This window comes from Pezoporus occidentalis, unplaced genomic scaffold (genome assembly GCF_034315485.1).
Source record: "Pezoporus occidentalis ecotype Australia unplaced genomic scaffold, CSIRO_AGI_Poc_V1 ctg46, whole genome shotgun sequence".
Lineage (NCBI taxonomy): Eukaryota > Metazoa > Chordata > Aves > Psittaciformes > Psittacidae > Pezoporus > Pezoporus occidentalis.
The window spans coordinates 8,260,253-8,274,722 of record NW_026915791.1 but is presented as its reverse complement, the minus strand read 5'-3'; the positions used below and the strand labels follow the sequence as shown (position 1 = coordinate 8,274,722).

Here is a 14,470-nt window from a genome sequence, read left to right as displayed (position 1 = left end):
CTAAATGGGAGAATGCCCTGGAAGGGCTCACTCCATGCTGGGAACAGCTTGAACTTCCTGTTGTTCCGTTTTCTCAGCCTAAACCTGGTTGTTCTTGTTGTTTGTCCCGTAAACCTGGTTTTGATACTGTCAAAATACACATGGTTTAGCTGAAAGGCAGCACTGCTTTCCAATTTCATGCTGGTCAAGGAAAGAGACATAGCAAAGGCAGGGGTATAGCAACCTTCACACTGAAAACTAGTGATTCTGCAGTCAGAATTCAGCCTAGATGTGGCTTGGTGGAGGTTAGCCTGTGGAGTCCAGAGGTCTGATTTTATCACTATGTTCTATTGTCCTCCCTCAAAAGGTTGCCTGGAATTGCCAGATTGGGTGAGACTCTGATCTTTTGTGTGTGAAGAGCAAGGTTTTGCTCCAAGTGGGTTTTGCACTGTTTTAAGGCTGTATTTGCTACTCATGTGTTCATCATTCACTCATACACTTGCAGTTATCCCAGTCTCCATGATCTGAATTAGAAGAGTGTGTCTTCAGTTTCTAACTCCTGACTTCTATCAGGTAAAATATGGGTGAAGGCAGAGTAAAAGGAAATTCATCAGCATCCAGAGTGTTTCCATGGTTAAATCTGTGGTCTCAGCTTTGAAGGAGTCCTTATGATGCCCTGTCAGTGCATGCCAATTCTTACTTCTATGTATGATTGATGGTGCTTCAGGTTTTGCCCCAGGCTATACCCAGTCTGCTTGCAAGCGAAGTTTCCACGCTGCCGTTATGTGTTATTTAGATTACAATAGAGCTAAAACCCTGCACCACTTCACAAGAGATACAATCCTTTCCCCCCCACCAAAGCTCACAAACCTTAAAACAAAGCCTGCCTGGGGAGCCTCTTTGGCACTGTATTAAATACCCTTGCTGAGAAATGGTTTCTTACAATTATGGCTTTCCTAATAGGCACCGTGGGTAGCATCAACACAAAGCTATCTTCTGTGTTACTTGCTTTGACCTGCTTTAACCCTAGCCAGTCTCCTGGAGATGTGGAAAATGCCTATTCCATACAAAGGTCTTGCCTTTCAGACAAAGCAGAAAGGATTTGTTTAGAGCTCTGGCTTTCTAAGAGGAGATGTCATACTTTTGGGGGGTGAAAGTCTCCCCATGGAGGCTATCTGAAAGCCTGTGCATCCATGTCATCAGCACATACGCTGCTGTCTTTTGTGTGCAAAAATGAATTGTTCCCCGAGTCTCTCTGCTTAAGACGGCTGCAGGCGTGCTGTGCTTAGGGAATAAGGATATTTTGGGAAAGTGGGTATGCTGTTTGTGATGTCCTCTTCATTGAGGGGGGAAAAAAGGTTAACTTTAAGTAACACGAAATATTTGACCCAGATTCAAACCTCAATGAAGTCTGTATCCCCAATTTTGCTAGGTTTCTACATCCTTAAAAACTCTTTTCTTTCTCCCCTGAAGAAGTTTTAAGCCTCTCAGCAATGTAAGTGGGATTTGGATCAACCCCTGAGCAGTTCAGTGGTAAGGAGATTTCCATAAGGTTGTTATCTGGCATGTGGAAGGAGAGGTCAGTGTGGGGGAAGTGTTATGGGTGGTGATGGAAGTGAGTTCCCCCCATATTCATATAAAGAAGAAATTCCTCACTATGAGGGTGCTGAGGCGCTGGCACAGGGTGTCCAGAGAAGCTGTGGCTGCCCCATCCCTGGCAGTGTTCAAGGCCAGGTTGGACACAGGGGCTTGGAGCAAGCTGCTCTAGTGGAAGGTGTCCCTGCCCATGGCAGGGGGTTGGAACTAAATGATGCTAAGGTCCTTCCCAACACAAACCATTCTATGATTCTATGATTCTATATTCTCACCTCAGCAAAGTAAAGCTATTGCCTCATCAATACTCTCCAGCACACACACACAGTATTGCCTAGTTTTCCTGCAGCGTGAAGAGGATGCCTCCAACCCCAAGAGCCCCCGGAGCAGTGACCCCATGCTGTGCTCTGCACAGGACCACTCTCCTCTCCTTTATGAGAGCTGCAGCACGGGGCTGTCCGTGTCTCTTCATCAACATGAGGCATCAGCAGAGGAGGTTTAATTAGGCACCTTTTATGTCTTAATTCCTGGAAGTGCTGAAGTGTGCTTGCCTGGGCACAGCAGCCAGGCCCCCGACTGATGCTGGAGAGGTGGATGTGTTGCTATGGTGCTGGGAGGTGTCTCCAAACCCCAGTGCTCCAGCAGTGTGTCCTAATTGCGGCTGTGCAGCAACAAAACAAATACTCAGGGATTTCCATAAAGGCTATAATGAAAGGAGCATCCCTTGCTTTTTAATATGTGCTGAATGGGTTCATTTGTAAGCTTATTACGACTTCAGAGAGAGAAGCTATTAGGGTGATCATTAGCTGCCTGTGCAAATAGCAAGGAAAACCGTGGCATGTTCCGGAATAACCTCCTTTTTAATGTCTGCACTCTCAGATGCATTAACAATAACCAGCCATGCTGTCTTTCATGTTTCCCCTTATATGAGGAAGGACAAAAGAGAAAGGAGAAGGGGGACAGTGAACTGCGTGCTTACAAAATAAGTTCAGATGGAGAGAAAAATGAGGTGTTAAGAGAGCAGCAAATTCACTAGCATGACATTGTGTGTCTTGATGCAGTATCTGTTATCCATTGGGAAAGCAAAAGCAGCTGGGAGCCAGCCTGCGAGTCTTGGCTCGTATCTCACTTAGTCCCTCTACTCCTGTCATCTACGTATGAATTGTGCTGAGGGTCTTTTGTCTGCCTGGAACCTGATCGCCGCTGAAGCGCTCAGATTTGAAGGGAGAGGGAACGTTTAGGAACACATATGCCAAGATTATGGGAATTATTAACTCTCATTTCTTTTCCATGCAGAACATCTGAAGCTCTGCTGCAGGCTGTGGCCATGGTTCTCTCTCTGCTCCTTCTTAGTCTTTCTTAATCAGAAATATCTGCAGCAAAAGACTTTGGGTGGTTGGGTGTTTGTACCTGAATTGGGATGAGTGTACTTGGAAGCAGTCACATTTACCTTTCAAACCACATTAACTACAGTCTTATGTCTTAGAGTAAGCTAAAGGTGCTGATTACAGGGAAACTCAGTTTAGATTTGCACATGGAATATTTGAGATGTGTATCAGTTTGGCTATAAGCAGCATAACTTAGACTTCACGTCTGCGTCTCTTTCCTAGGTCATTTCTCATGACCTTTACTTTATTCAAGTTTTCCTGGACACGTCATACCTATAGCTTGTGAAATGTATTGATTTCCCAAATAAATAAATCACTCTGAATTGTGAGCTCTGTGGGACAAAGTATTTCCTATTGCGTTTAGAATCCAATGCAATATTTTTCTTCTTGTTAAAAACGTTTACAAGATGACCATAATCAGACAAATAATTCCATTTCTCATATTTCCAGCAATATTATTTTCTGGTTTATTTAGTGTTACTGAGATCCCTCCTTTAAGATCTGCTTTTCTTACAGGATGTTTTTCCTAACCTTTGCTTTTCTATGGTGATTAAACCTGATTAAACTCTTTTCTTTTTGCATCTGTGTAGGCAGTTACCTTGAACAAAGAGAGCTTATTTTCTTTATACATCTATATATATAAAACAGTTAATGCATTCAAAGTTCTGTTTGTGTATTCTTTCTTAAAAGCAATTAAGATGATTAGTCCCTCAATTAAATGGTGTTAAAGGGTGGGTTTCTTTTCCCCCACCTCCACCTCACAAAAAAGCACGGATACCAACAACAAATAAGAAGTTCACCCACTGCTTTGGAGCTCTGTTCTGCATTAAATTATATGATAAAAGCAGGTGTTTCAAACTCCTATGCATGTGCCTTTGCTCAGCTGCTCTGGGGCTGTTTTGCCTTGCTAAGGAGAGATCATCATCATCTTTTTGATAGGACAAGGCCCTGTGGTTCATAGTAACCCCTTTTGATTGCTTCCTTACTTTGAAGTCATTTTCCTCCCCTACATCATTTCCCTGAAGCCTGCAAACTATCGGGAAACTTCTTAAAACACTGGAAATCTTGGTCTGAGTAGGACAAGGTTGCCACAGCAACTGCCCAGTGTTTCCAAGTCGTATTCCTGCATCTTTCAAACCAATCATGGATGCCACAAACTGCTGAGGCATTTGCTGCAAACAAAGCAAGGCTAAAGTAAAAAGAGAATAGAGGAGAGCTCGGAGGAGTCAGTTGTAAAGGTGAGATGTGTCAGGCTCGGGCGGGAGGAGTGGCAGGCGTTTGCACTTCATGTTAAATCCCCTAAGCGTCTGGAATGCCGTGCGAGCGTATGGAGTGTTTCAACACTTGACAGTGTCTGACGTGACAGTGGATAATGTCACTTGGCTTGTGATGCAGCTCCATGGGTTGCTCAGAGGGGTGGCATTTATTCCATCCTGAAGGGAAATATTTTCATAGGAAGCCACAGTTAGCTGCCTCCCCTTTGAGATGCTAAAGAAATTCCTTTCTGGGACAGGAGATGCCTGTCAAAGAGTGCAATTTGTCAGCCAGAGGTGATCATATTTTTCATGGGGGTGGGACTGGTCTCATATGGGCTGGTGAACAGAGGGCTGTACCATGGTTCAGGAGATCTAGCACATCATTCCCTTTTAGATTTGTTTTTCTTACCTACAGAACTATTTGCTTTCTATTTGAGGGTGCTGAGGCGCTGGCACAGGGTGCCCAGAGAAGTTGTGGCTGCCCCATCCCTGCAGTGTTCAAGGCCAGGTTGGACACAGGGGCTGGGAGGAAGTTGCTGTAGTGGAAGGTGTTGGAACAGGGTGAGCTTTAAGGTCCCTTCCAACCCAAACCATTCTAGGATTCTATAAACGGAATTAATATTGTTATATTATCAGTGCATATAATCTTTGGGTCATCTGTTTAGACAGACAGGCAATCAGTACCATATGGTTCCATTCTGCTGCAGATAATACAAGGGAAAATGCACCTGTGAGCTATCTGAGGGGCTCCTTTTTAAGGAACAGAACCTTAAAACGTTGCAGGCTATCAGATGTGTTGGTTGTGTTTGCAGTATCTTCTTTTCTGAGACAGCTGCTGTCTGTGTGTGAAAAGCTGCATAAAAGAGCCAGACATGATTACCTATTGAACTTTGCTTGGGAAGGGGCCAAAGTGAGCAACTCATGTCTCTAACAGTGCTGTATGCGCATTTGCACTAGGTGAAATTGAGTGGTTAGTGGCCTGATGCTGTACTGACACTTCAAACATGTACCCTAGGACTTCTCCAGGCATTATAGCATTTAGGAGAATAGGTTCTGCTCTGGGACTTCTGAATTTCCATTCTGAATGTCTTTGTACGTGTGGAAGATTTTACCTCCAGATGATCTCACGTATTCTGTGCAAAGTTGCAAATATAAAGCATAGATGGTAAGTGTTGCATTATTGGTTTTGTGGCAAAGCTGGTGTTATGTATATGAAGCTTTAAGAGCCCTCTTTTTCCTCCTGTGTGTGATTGATGTGCTCTTCTTGGGCTTGCCTCTTCTTGGGGTTGCCCAAAGAAGTGATAAATGCTCCATCCCTGACAGTGTTCAAGGCCAGGTTGGACAGAGCCTTGGGCAACATGGCCTAGTGTGAGGCATTTCTGCCCATGGCAGCAGGTTGGAACTGAATAAGCTTAAGGTCCTTTACAACCCAAACATTTCTATGTTTCTATGATTCTGCACAGCCTTTTGGTGGCAGAAATGTGTCTTCACCTAAGGAGGACAGACAAAAGGCAGGATGTGTCCCAGTTGCCAAGTGCAAGGTCCTGTACTTGGGTCGGAGCAATCCCAGGCACAGCTACAGGTTGGGCAGAGAACAGATTCAGAGCAGCCCTGCGGAGGACTTGGGGGTGTTGGTTGATGAGAAAATGAACATGAGCCGGCTTCAGTGTGTGCTCACAGTGAAGGAGGTGATCCTGCCCCTCTACTCTGCTCTCTTGAGACCTCACCTGGAGTATTGTGTGCAGTTCTGGTGTCCTCAACATAAAAAGGACATGGAACTGTTGGAGCAAGTCCAGAGGAGGCCATGAGGATGATCAGGGACTGGAGCACCTCCTGTATGAAGACAGGCTGAGAAAGTTGGGGCTGTTCAGCCTGGAGAAGAGAAGGCTGCGTGGAGACCTCATAGCAGCCTTCCAGTATCTGAAGGGGGCCTATAGGGATGCTGTGGAGGGGCTCTTCATTAGGGACTGTAATGATAGGACAAGGGGTAACGGGTTCAAACTTAAACAGGGGAAGTTTAGATTGGATATAAGGAGGAAGTTCTTTCCTGTGAGGGTGGTGAGGCACTGGAGTGGGTTGCTCAGGGAAGATGTGAATGCTCCATCCCTGGCAGTGTTCAAGGCCAGGTTGGACAGAGCCTTGGGTGATATGGTTTAGTGTGAGGTGTCCCTGCCCATGGCAGGGGGTTGGAACTGGATGATCTTAAGGTCCTTTCCAACCCTAACTATTCTATGATTCTGTAATTGTCCCAAATGCTCTGCTTGGATAAGAACCTTAAGGTAGTTTTAGCAGTGGCTGTGGTTCATTTACTCACCGTCCCAAGCCTCATATGATTTTAGCGTTATAAAAGCCAATGAGGATATTGTTTTAAGGTATAAGATGCCCTGAGGGCTTTGCTCACTCAACTGTACCGAGGAATTAAATGCTCTCAGGCAGTGCAACAGCCTCATTCACTCCAGTGTTGCAAGGCAAGGCAGTCATCGATGGTAAATGGGCCCGTATTACAGTGACATTAGCATTTTAATGCAACTAAGGAGGAGGCAGATTGACTGTAATTTAGTATCTAGTTGCATGGCCTTGTGCAGGTCCCCTCATCGCTGCTCTGCAGGGGCCGATTATAGTTACTCAGTTCACTTTGGAATCTAATTGGATTTACATGCAGTAATGTAGTCGTGTCACAGCAATGACTCTGCTATGCAAGCGCTATGAAATTCCAGTGCAATTAGTTATTTATATAGGAGCAATAGTTACAGGGTAACTCATGGAGCTGACAGTTTGTGCCAAGCTCCAGTACAGGAGCAGCAAATGTTCTACTGTTTTCTGAAGGCACTGCAAGGGAATGATATTAAGCTGATCCTGCTTCCACAGAGATGTTTCTCCTTACCCTTCACTGTAAAAGCACTGACCTGTTGCACAGGTCCAGCAGGACATGACTTCTGACTTCATCTGTACATATGGGCTGGCATGTGTTTGATTTCTCTAGATCATAGAATCATAGCATGGTTTGGGTTGGAAAGGACCTTAAGATCATCCAGTTCCACCCCCCTGCCATGGGCAGGGACACCTCACACTAAACCATGGCACCCAAGGCTCTGTCCAACCTGGCCTTGAACACTTCCAGGGATGGAGCATTCACAACTTCCCTGGGCAACCCATTCCAGTGCCTCACCACCCTAACAGTAAAGAACTTCTTCCTTATATCCAACCTGCACTTCTGCTGTTTCAGTTTGAACTCATCACCTGCAAATGTCGTGATCAAAGGGGACTGGGAGCAGATAGAGGCACTTGTGAATTAGGACATCTGTAAGCCATTCATCTGGTGGCCTTCCTACTAGCTAATGTGCAGGAGACTGGATTTCTCCCAAAGAAAGGCCATCTTTCACTCTCCATAAATTTCTTGTTTCACTTACTACCTGCTGACTGTCTTACTCTCTTTTTGCCTGCTCCCTCTTCTCTGTGGCTGTCCAACTGTCTGTCTTGTTGCATGAGACCAGCCCGAGTCATGAGTTTATAGAATCATAGAATGGTTTGGGTTGAAAAGGACTTTAGGATCAGCCAGTTCCAACCCCCTACCATGGGCAGGGACACCTTCCACTAGAGCAGGTTGCTCCAAGTCCTGTCCAGCCTGTGCTTGAACACTGCCAGGGATGGGGCATTCACCACTTCTTTAAGCAACCTGTTCGGCTGCTTTTCCTTCATCAAAGCCTGCTTCTCACAAAGAGCAGAGAGTACAGCTCAGTGCCCAGCAAAGAGACATGATGTGGTAGCTGTAAGCTGTGAGGGAGGAGGCAGGACAACGTGCCAAATGCATCTGCTCAGCCAGCTGAGGCAGCGTGGCTTGCACTCCCCAAGGATGGAGGCTTGCTCCAGCTTCCACTGTGTTCCACCAGCGACTGTAATTAAAGGCATCAGCTTGCTCCAGCCCCAATTAGCCACGGTGGTTTTGCACTTTCTGCAATCCTCCCTAATGGCAAAATCGTAGCTATTAACCAAAGAGAGTCTGTTTGGCAGGGACTTCCTCCCCTTTAGGGCCATAGAGTAAGACGGAATATTGCTATTGCTTGGCACCAAGCGCGCTCTTTCATCCCTCCTGACACAGCACCTGCTGGCACCCACTGAAGCATTTAAAGCTCTTCCTCTCTGTGGTGCTGCAATTTCTTTAAAATATTGTGACTTCAGAGGAATAGGAAAAATAAACTTCCTCTCCCACGCAGACCTTTGAGGGCTTGTAGGGATGTAATTATATGCACATGCGGTAGGAATAAGAATCCTATCATTCTGGTTGTTTTCCTAATGACAGGTTTATATGGCGCAGTGTAATCTCTGCTTTAAAGTTAGAGCCATCTTCTCCTGGCAGCAGCTATCTCAGGATAACGGCATCACAGGATGGGGCAACTGAAGATATTGACTCTTAATTGCATATGCAAAGCACAGGAGGAAGTGTGCCCATACACAAAAGAGATAGATAAAGAGGGAAAGGTGGGCACCAAACTGCAAGAAGGGGCTGTGAGGCAGTGACACTGTTCTGTCCTTACTGTAGACTTTCCAAGCCCCTCTCTAGAGGTCCCTGAGCTGGTCACATAGCACCCTCTGAACTTCTACACTGGTGGCAAAGCTGACCTGGGGACGGCCTTCATACACAGCACTGTAATGAAGTGGGGCAATCGAGCAACTGCTCAGCAGATGCCTTCAGTACTTAGCAGCAGAGACTGGGTACAGATGTTTGGACCCTCCAGATTCCAAAAGGGAAGCCATCCCTGCTCATCATTCAGGGTTTAGGTCCACAGCGAGAGAGGAAGGACACAAAATGTGAGGGATTAATGCAAAACAAAGACGTCTATGAATATTCATTATATGGTTTATATTGTAATAGTTTCAGCTGCCTTGAAACTGTGTTCGCCTCCTGCCAACAACAAACGATAGACTTTTACTCACAGAAGCCTTAATGGGAGGCAATTTTCCAAGGCACATTCACAAATGTTTGTGGGAAACAGATGTTAAATGCACCTCCTCCAGAAATGATGAGGAAATACTGGCAGTGGGAGAGCAGGGATAGACCCAGGTGACTTATCTGAACCCTCACAGGGATGCAGTGGCTTCAGCAAAGCAATCTCTGAAGGATGAGTGAGTTACAGTGCTGAGCGACTGTGAGTGAATCATAGAATGGTTTGAGTTAGAAAGGGCCTTAAGATCATCCAGTTCCAACCCCCTGCCATGAGTAGGGATGCCTCACATTAGACCATGTTGCCCAAGGCTCTGCCCAACCTGGCCTTGGACCCTTATGACATGGGGTGCTCTTTGAATAGATAAAAGATGCCTCCTCCCCACAGGCTCTGCAGTATTGGATGGGTGGAAAAACCAACCTGGGAAAGGATGCCCTGAGGAACCATCAGTCAAACGAGCATGTTAGTCTGTAATCCCACCTCCCTTTTACCAAGCCAGGGTTTGTCATTAGCATTGTGCAGGCAGAAATTAAAATGTATTGATAAAATGGGAACTTCTAGCTCAAGGGCAGTGGCTGTGTGCACCCAGGTCCTTATGCCTGTGCTGCTTTATCTAATGACTTTGGGTAGGCAATGCAGTGGCTTCACCATTCCTCTCTATTGCTGCTTCCCAGGCAGTGACAATGAGGCAGAGGGAGAGAAATGGTTTGCTCAACTTGTCATGAGAGCTGGCTGGAAGAACAAGGAACAGTGCCCAGTGTCTCAGGCCGTTGCTCCTAATGGCTGGGCTGGGCTTCCCAAAGATGCATTCCAACTCCCTTCCTATGCCTTTTCCATTTTCCTGCTAAATGGGCTATCAAATCACAGCAGGTTAAAGTTTGTCTAAACCTCCTATAAAATATTGAAGGCGCAGCTGGTATTAATCTAGTCCTGTTGTGGTATGAGGTGCGTGTGTAATGGGACTATAGATTTAAACGTGGTATGTGGGCTTTTAAAACACCCCAAAGGATGTTAAAGGGATGCTGAGGAATCAGATCCCTCACTGGGTATTAAAAGCTCTTCATTAGTGCTAATGTACACTAAATTAAGGTGGCAATTAGACTGAGCATATTCATCAGGATGGTGTGTTTTAATAAATTGTGTATTTAACATGATTGCATTTTATTGACTTCTGCAGTAATTGTGTATTTTTCTCTTCCAGGAGAAGCTTGGTTAGAAGGAGATACATGGGACACACAGAGAATTAAAGAGTAGAAGAGACACCGTGCTTCAAGTCCCAAGATTTGTGAAGGTGAGTCTTGATTATGGCTCTTTCTTTGTGCTTTCTTTGTATTTCTGTCAAGGATGGTTAGGTGTGAAGGAGGGGAGTAAGAAATGCACATCTCATCTGCCCTCATATCATCTGCAAGATGTACTGCAACAAATTGTCTGCCTTTGGTGTCCTAAATAAACTGCCCCATCTCTGTTCTACCTAGAGGAGCAGATTTTGTGGAAATGATGCTCTGAGGGGGTTTGTGGAAAGCACCAGCAGTTAGATGTTTCCATAGCAGACCCCAGTTTAAAGGAGGTGGATACCCCGGCAGACAGCGAACCCAGAAATCCTATTGGAGTGAGCAGCTCCATGAAAGGAGGCAAACATGATGAGTCAAGCCTCCTTACCTTCAAGCTAAAGGGTGGGTTTCCATGTTGTTCGGTAGAGAACATTGTGGAGCAATGCTAGGTTTTGGTGGTCCTTCGCCACCGATGCAGCTTACAGCTTCAGGGATGCTTCTAGTGACATCTCAGCTGGGACAGCCTCTAAAAATTGATGCTTTGACTTGAAGAGAATCTAGTCTATATTTTCTAATTCCTTTATAGGCTCTCTGGAGAGCTTCAAACACGTCTTCTGCTTTTACCTGGTTGCACTCTATGAATATGAAAGTAGGTGTGAATTAGCACCACTTGTTCCTCAAGCCTTTGGCTACAGGAGGTACTACAGAACTGGTTCTTAGGTTTTAAAGGAAGCAACAGATCAGTTCAATGCACACGGTATCCATGCATGTTGGATAATAATGCATGTTGGATAAATATCTCTTTGCCAACATGCATATCCATGCATGTTGGCAAAGAGATATTTATGTCAAAGAAGATGTACATGGACAATGTGATAGAAGTGACTGAAAAAGGGGTGAGGGGTGGACAAGGTGACATCTAGACAGCTCTTCCAATCTTAGTTATTCTGTGATTTCTATCAGGTATTTGAAATGGGGAGACTCTGACGAGCTATCAGGCAAGTGCACCATGCCTGAATTTTAGGGGTTTAAACCCATTTAACCCTGGGGTTAAACCACAACAGTAGTGGAATACAAATAGTCTGCAGAGGTATGTTAGGGGTGGGTATTATGTGGTTGGAATGGTAGGCAAGGAAAATGGTTCACATCCTTCTTTTCAGTAGAGAGTAGGAGAGATATGAAAGATGAAATGATTTAGACTGATGAAGATAAGGTGCTCTTGAGAGTCCTGATAGACTGGCACATCCGAGGGGTGCTCTTGTTCCTTTTGCACAAGGTAACTTGGACATACCTTGGAGGCTCTGTCTTGAAAAAGCTTTTTCCAAGGAGGGTGATTACACATTGTAAGAGGTGCCCGGGGAGATGGGAGAATCTCAGGCTTTGGAGATGCTCAAACTAATATTACTCTGAGCAACTTGCTGTAACTAAAGTTGGGATTGGCCCCCGGTTGGTGGCAGTGGGTGCTTGTACTCAATGCCATCCAGAGTCACTGCTCCTTTGCCATCTCCAGCACAATGGAGCAATTGAAGTGAAACCAGGGGGTTCAGTCCAGTGTGAAAAGGATATGGTGGAAGAGGGAAATGTCAGTGGTAGCAAAGAGAAACTTGGAAGCAGTTTTGAGGGGTGCGGTGGAGCAGCTGCCTTTGGATATGTGAAGTTCAAGGTAGCTGCAAAAGCAAATGTCAGAAGGAAGGAACTAAATGGTGGCTGGAGGACAAAAACGTGCGTTGCCTTGAAAAACTAGGCTGTATTCCTAACTGATTACAGCAGCTGGGGTATGTTTCCTGGCTACCCTGCTGGGGATTTTGAGCCTCCTCATCACTTTGCGAGATAAAACTCGTATTAGGAGGGTGAAATGTGTAATAATCTGCCTAAGAAAAAGCTGAACATTTATAGCTACATTTCAGACAAAAACAAATGCATCTCATGTGTCTCGCAGGTCTGAGATGGGACAAGCCAGAGAAAGCATCTGTCAGCCGCTGTCTTCTGCAGTTCTGGCTGTTAATGTTTGCTTAGCATTAAATGTCTCCTGTGGAGGAGAACTTAATCTGTCACAAATTTGGGGCTTGGAGGAGGGGGAGAAGGTATTTTTAAGAGGTGGATTAAGACATATGCGTTTGGGTTTTATCGCACTTGCATCAGCGTGCTGTAGGAGTAACTGTCAAGATTTGCCTTTTGTGTGTACGGCTTAGAAAGAAAAGTGGAAGGAAGAAGTAGCTCTGTGGGTCAGGATTCTCCTTTCATGTCAGCTATTTTCTCCATGCAGCCTGTCACTGGGGACTTGAGGTACCTTCAGCTAATTAGAAAAGCAGCAGTTGACACAAGGGGATTCATAATTACACTATTAGTAAGTAATGTTATTTGCATTTTGCTTGTGTTGATTGTAAATGGCATTAGTTGCATACTCTCCAAAGTCTACGGCATATATGAACTAGATGGTAATATATTTCGTGTACCCTGGAGTGATTGAGTTCTGACAGTAAACAGATTTAAACCCTACAAAAGAGGTCAGATCATGCTTTTGATTAATTTGCCCTGTTTTAATCAGTGCAATCACAGGATCCAAATGGTGATCTTGCAAGTGCTGTTTGGGAATCTGGATACCCATCAGAAACTGAAAAGCGTGTGTTATGCTGGGATGTGTGTGTCTCTCCAAGCTCGAAGTTCCAGCACTGAAACAGATGCTCAGAGCTCCTGTTTCTCAGATCAGATCAGTGGGTTGACATATTCTAGTAGTTTGCACTGAGCTGTTATGATGTGGAAGCTCTGACGTGCGTGTTCTTGGCTTTGCCAGCCCAGACCTTGCTCTATTGCCACTGACTTCCATTTGCACATCCTGAGTTGAAGGACCCTGGGATTTGTAAGCCCCATGGGGTGCGTTCCTGGCTTGAAGCGCTTCACAATTAGCAGGGTTTCACTTAGTTGTTGCTTTGCTGTGTGAAATGGGTTTAGAAATTATGTATCTGAGCTCAACACCACCAATGGGGACAATTTCTTGCCCAGGCAAACAAGGGAGTCCTCAGTTATCAAAGCTGAGTGTGTCTGTGTTCATCCTGCTCCCACGTTACTATGACATGGGCCTGCCACAGAAGTTTGCTCAGTGGATTTAGAGTCTCTTTTCCCTTCTCATGCCTAGAAAACATTTGTCATACTGAGCGGGTGCATGGGCAGAAGCAGTGCAAGGAATCATAACTTAGGTTTGTCTTGGAAAAGAAAAGGAGGCCTGTACTAAATCAGAGCAGCTCCAAGGGAGCTTGCTCATCTTGCAGAGGAAGCAGACCCAGACACGGAAAGTAAAGTAAGGTGGGAATGTGATTTATCGACTCTATAAAGCAGCAAGACAGCGTTGGGCTCAGGCGCTGCTGCTTCTTGGACCACAGGCAATGTTTTTCATGTGGGTGCCTCAGCAGTGAGATGAGTGTGAATGATGTGAAGTGGCACAATATGGCTCAAGTGCTTTGCTTTTCAGTCCTTTTATGCCTAAGGCTGCTGTGATATGGATCATATGGTGGAGGATCAAGGCAGCAGGACTTATTAGTTCAGCAGGACTTATTAGTTTCTCAGATAACTTTCAGGCTTAGCCATCCTTTGTTTCACTGGAGCATAACTGTTCGTGTGTGTGGTGATGGGAATATATGGGTGCCACTAACTGTGGGGCTCTTGAAGTTCTAGCATCCTATTGATGTGTCTGTATTTCCATATTGCTCTCTAATACAGTCTCCAAGCTCATGGGTTAGGGGAGCTGAAGGTTCACCTTTTCCATGAAACTGAAGAATTCTCCCCCACAGCTCCTTACCCTTCTGGACTTAAAGATAGAATCATAGAATCACAGAAGCATAGAATCATAGAATAGTTAGGGTTGGAAAGGACCTTAAGATCATCCAGTTCCAACCCCCCTGCCATGGGCAGGGACACCCAACTCTAAACCATGGCACCCAAGGCTCTGTCCAACCTGGCCTTGAACACCGCCAGGGATGGAGCATTCACAACTTCCCTGGGCAACCCATTCCAGTGCCTCACCAGCCTCACAGTAAAGAACT

The 14,470-nt window shown here is 45.4% G+C and overlaps 1 protein-coding gene across 3 annotated transcripts in view; it reads left to right on the top strand.

The window, feature by feature from the left end:
• The window catches only part of TSPAN18 (tetraspanin 18), a 124,420-nt gene that overhangs the window by 90,807 nt on the left and 19,143 nt on the right, over positions 1-14,470 (top strand). For 2 of the 3 annotated variants that reach the window (XM_062635968.1, XM_062635970.1), the window contains one exon: positions 10,361-10,450. The exons of the other annotated variant lie outside the window; for it this stretch is intronic. The gene's annotated coding sequence lies outside the window, so the exon portion shown is untranslated. The remainder of the gene's footprint in view (positions 1-10,360; positions 10,451-14,470) is intronic. 3 annotated transcript variants of the gene reach the window in all.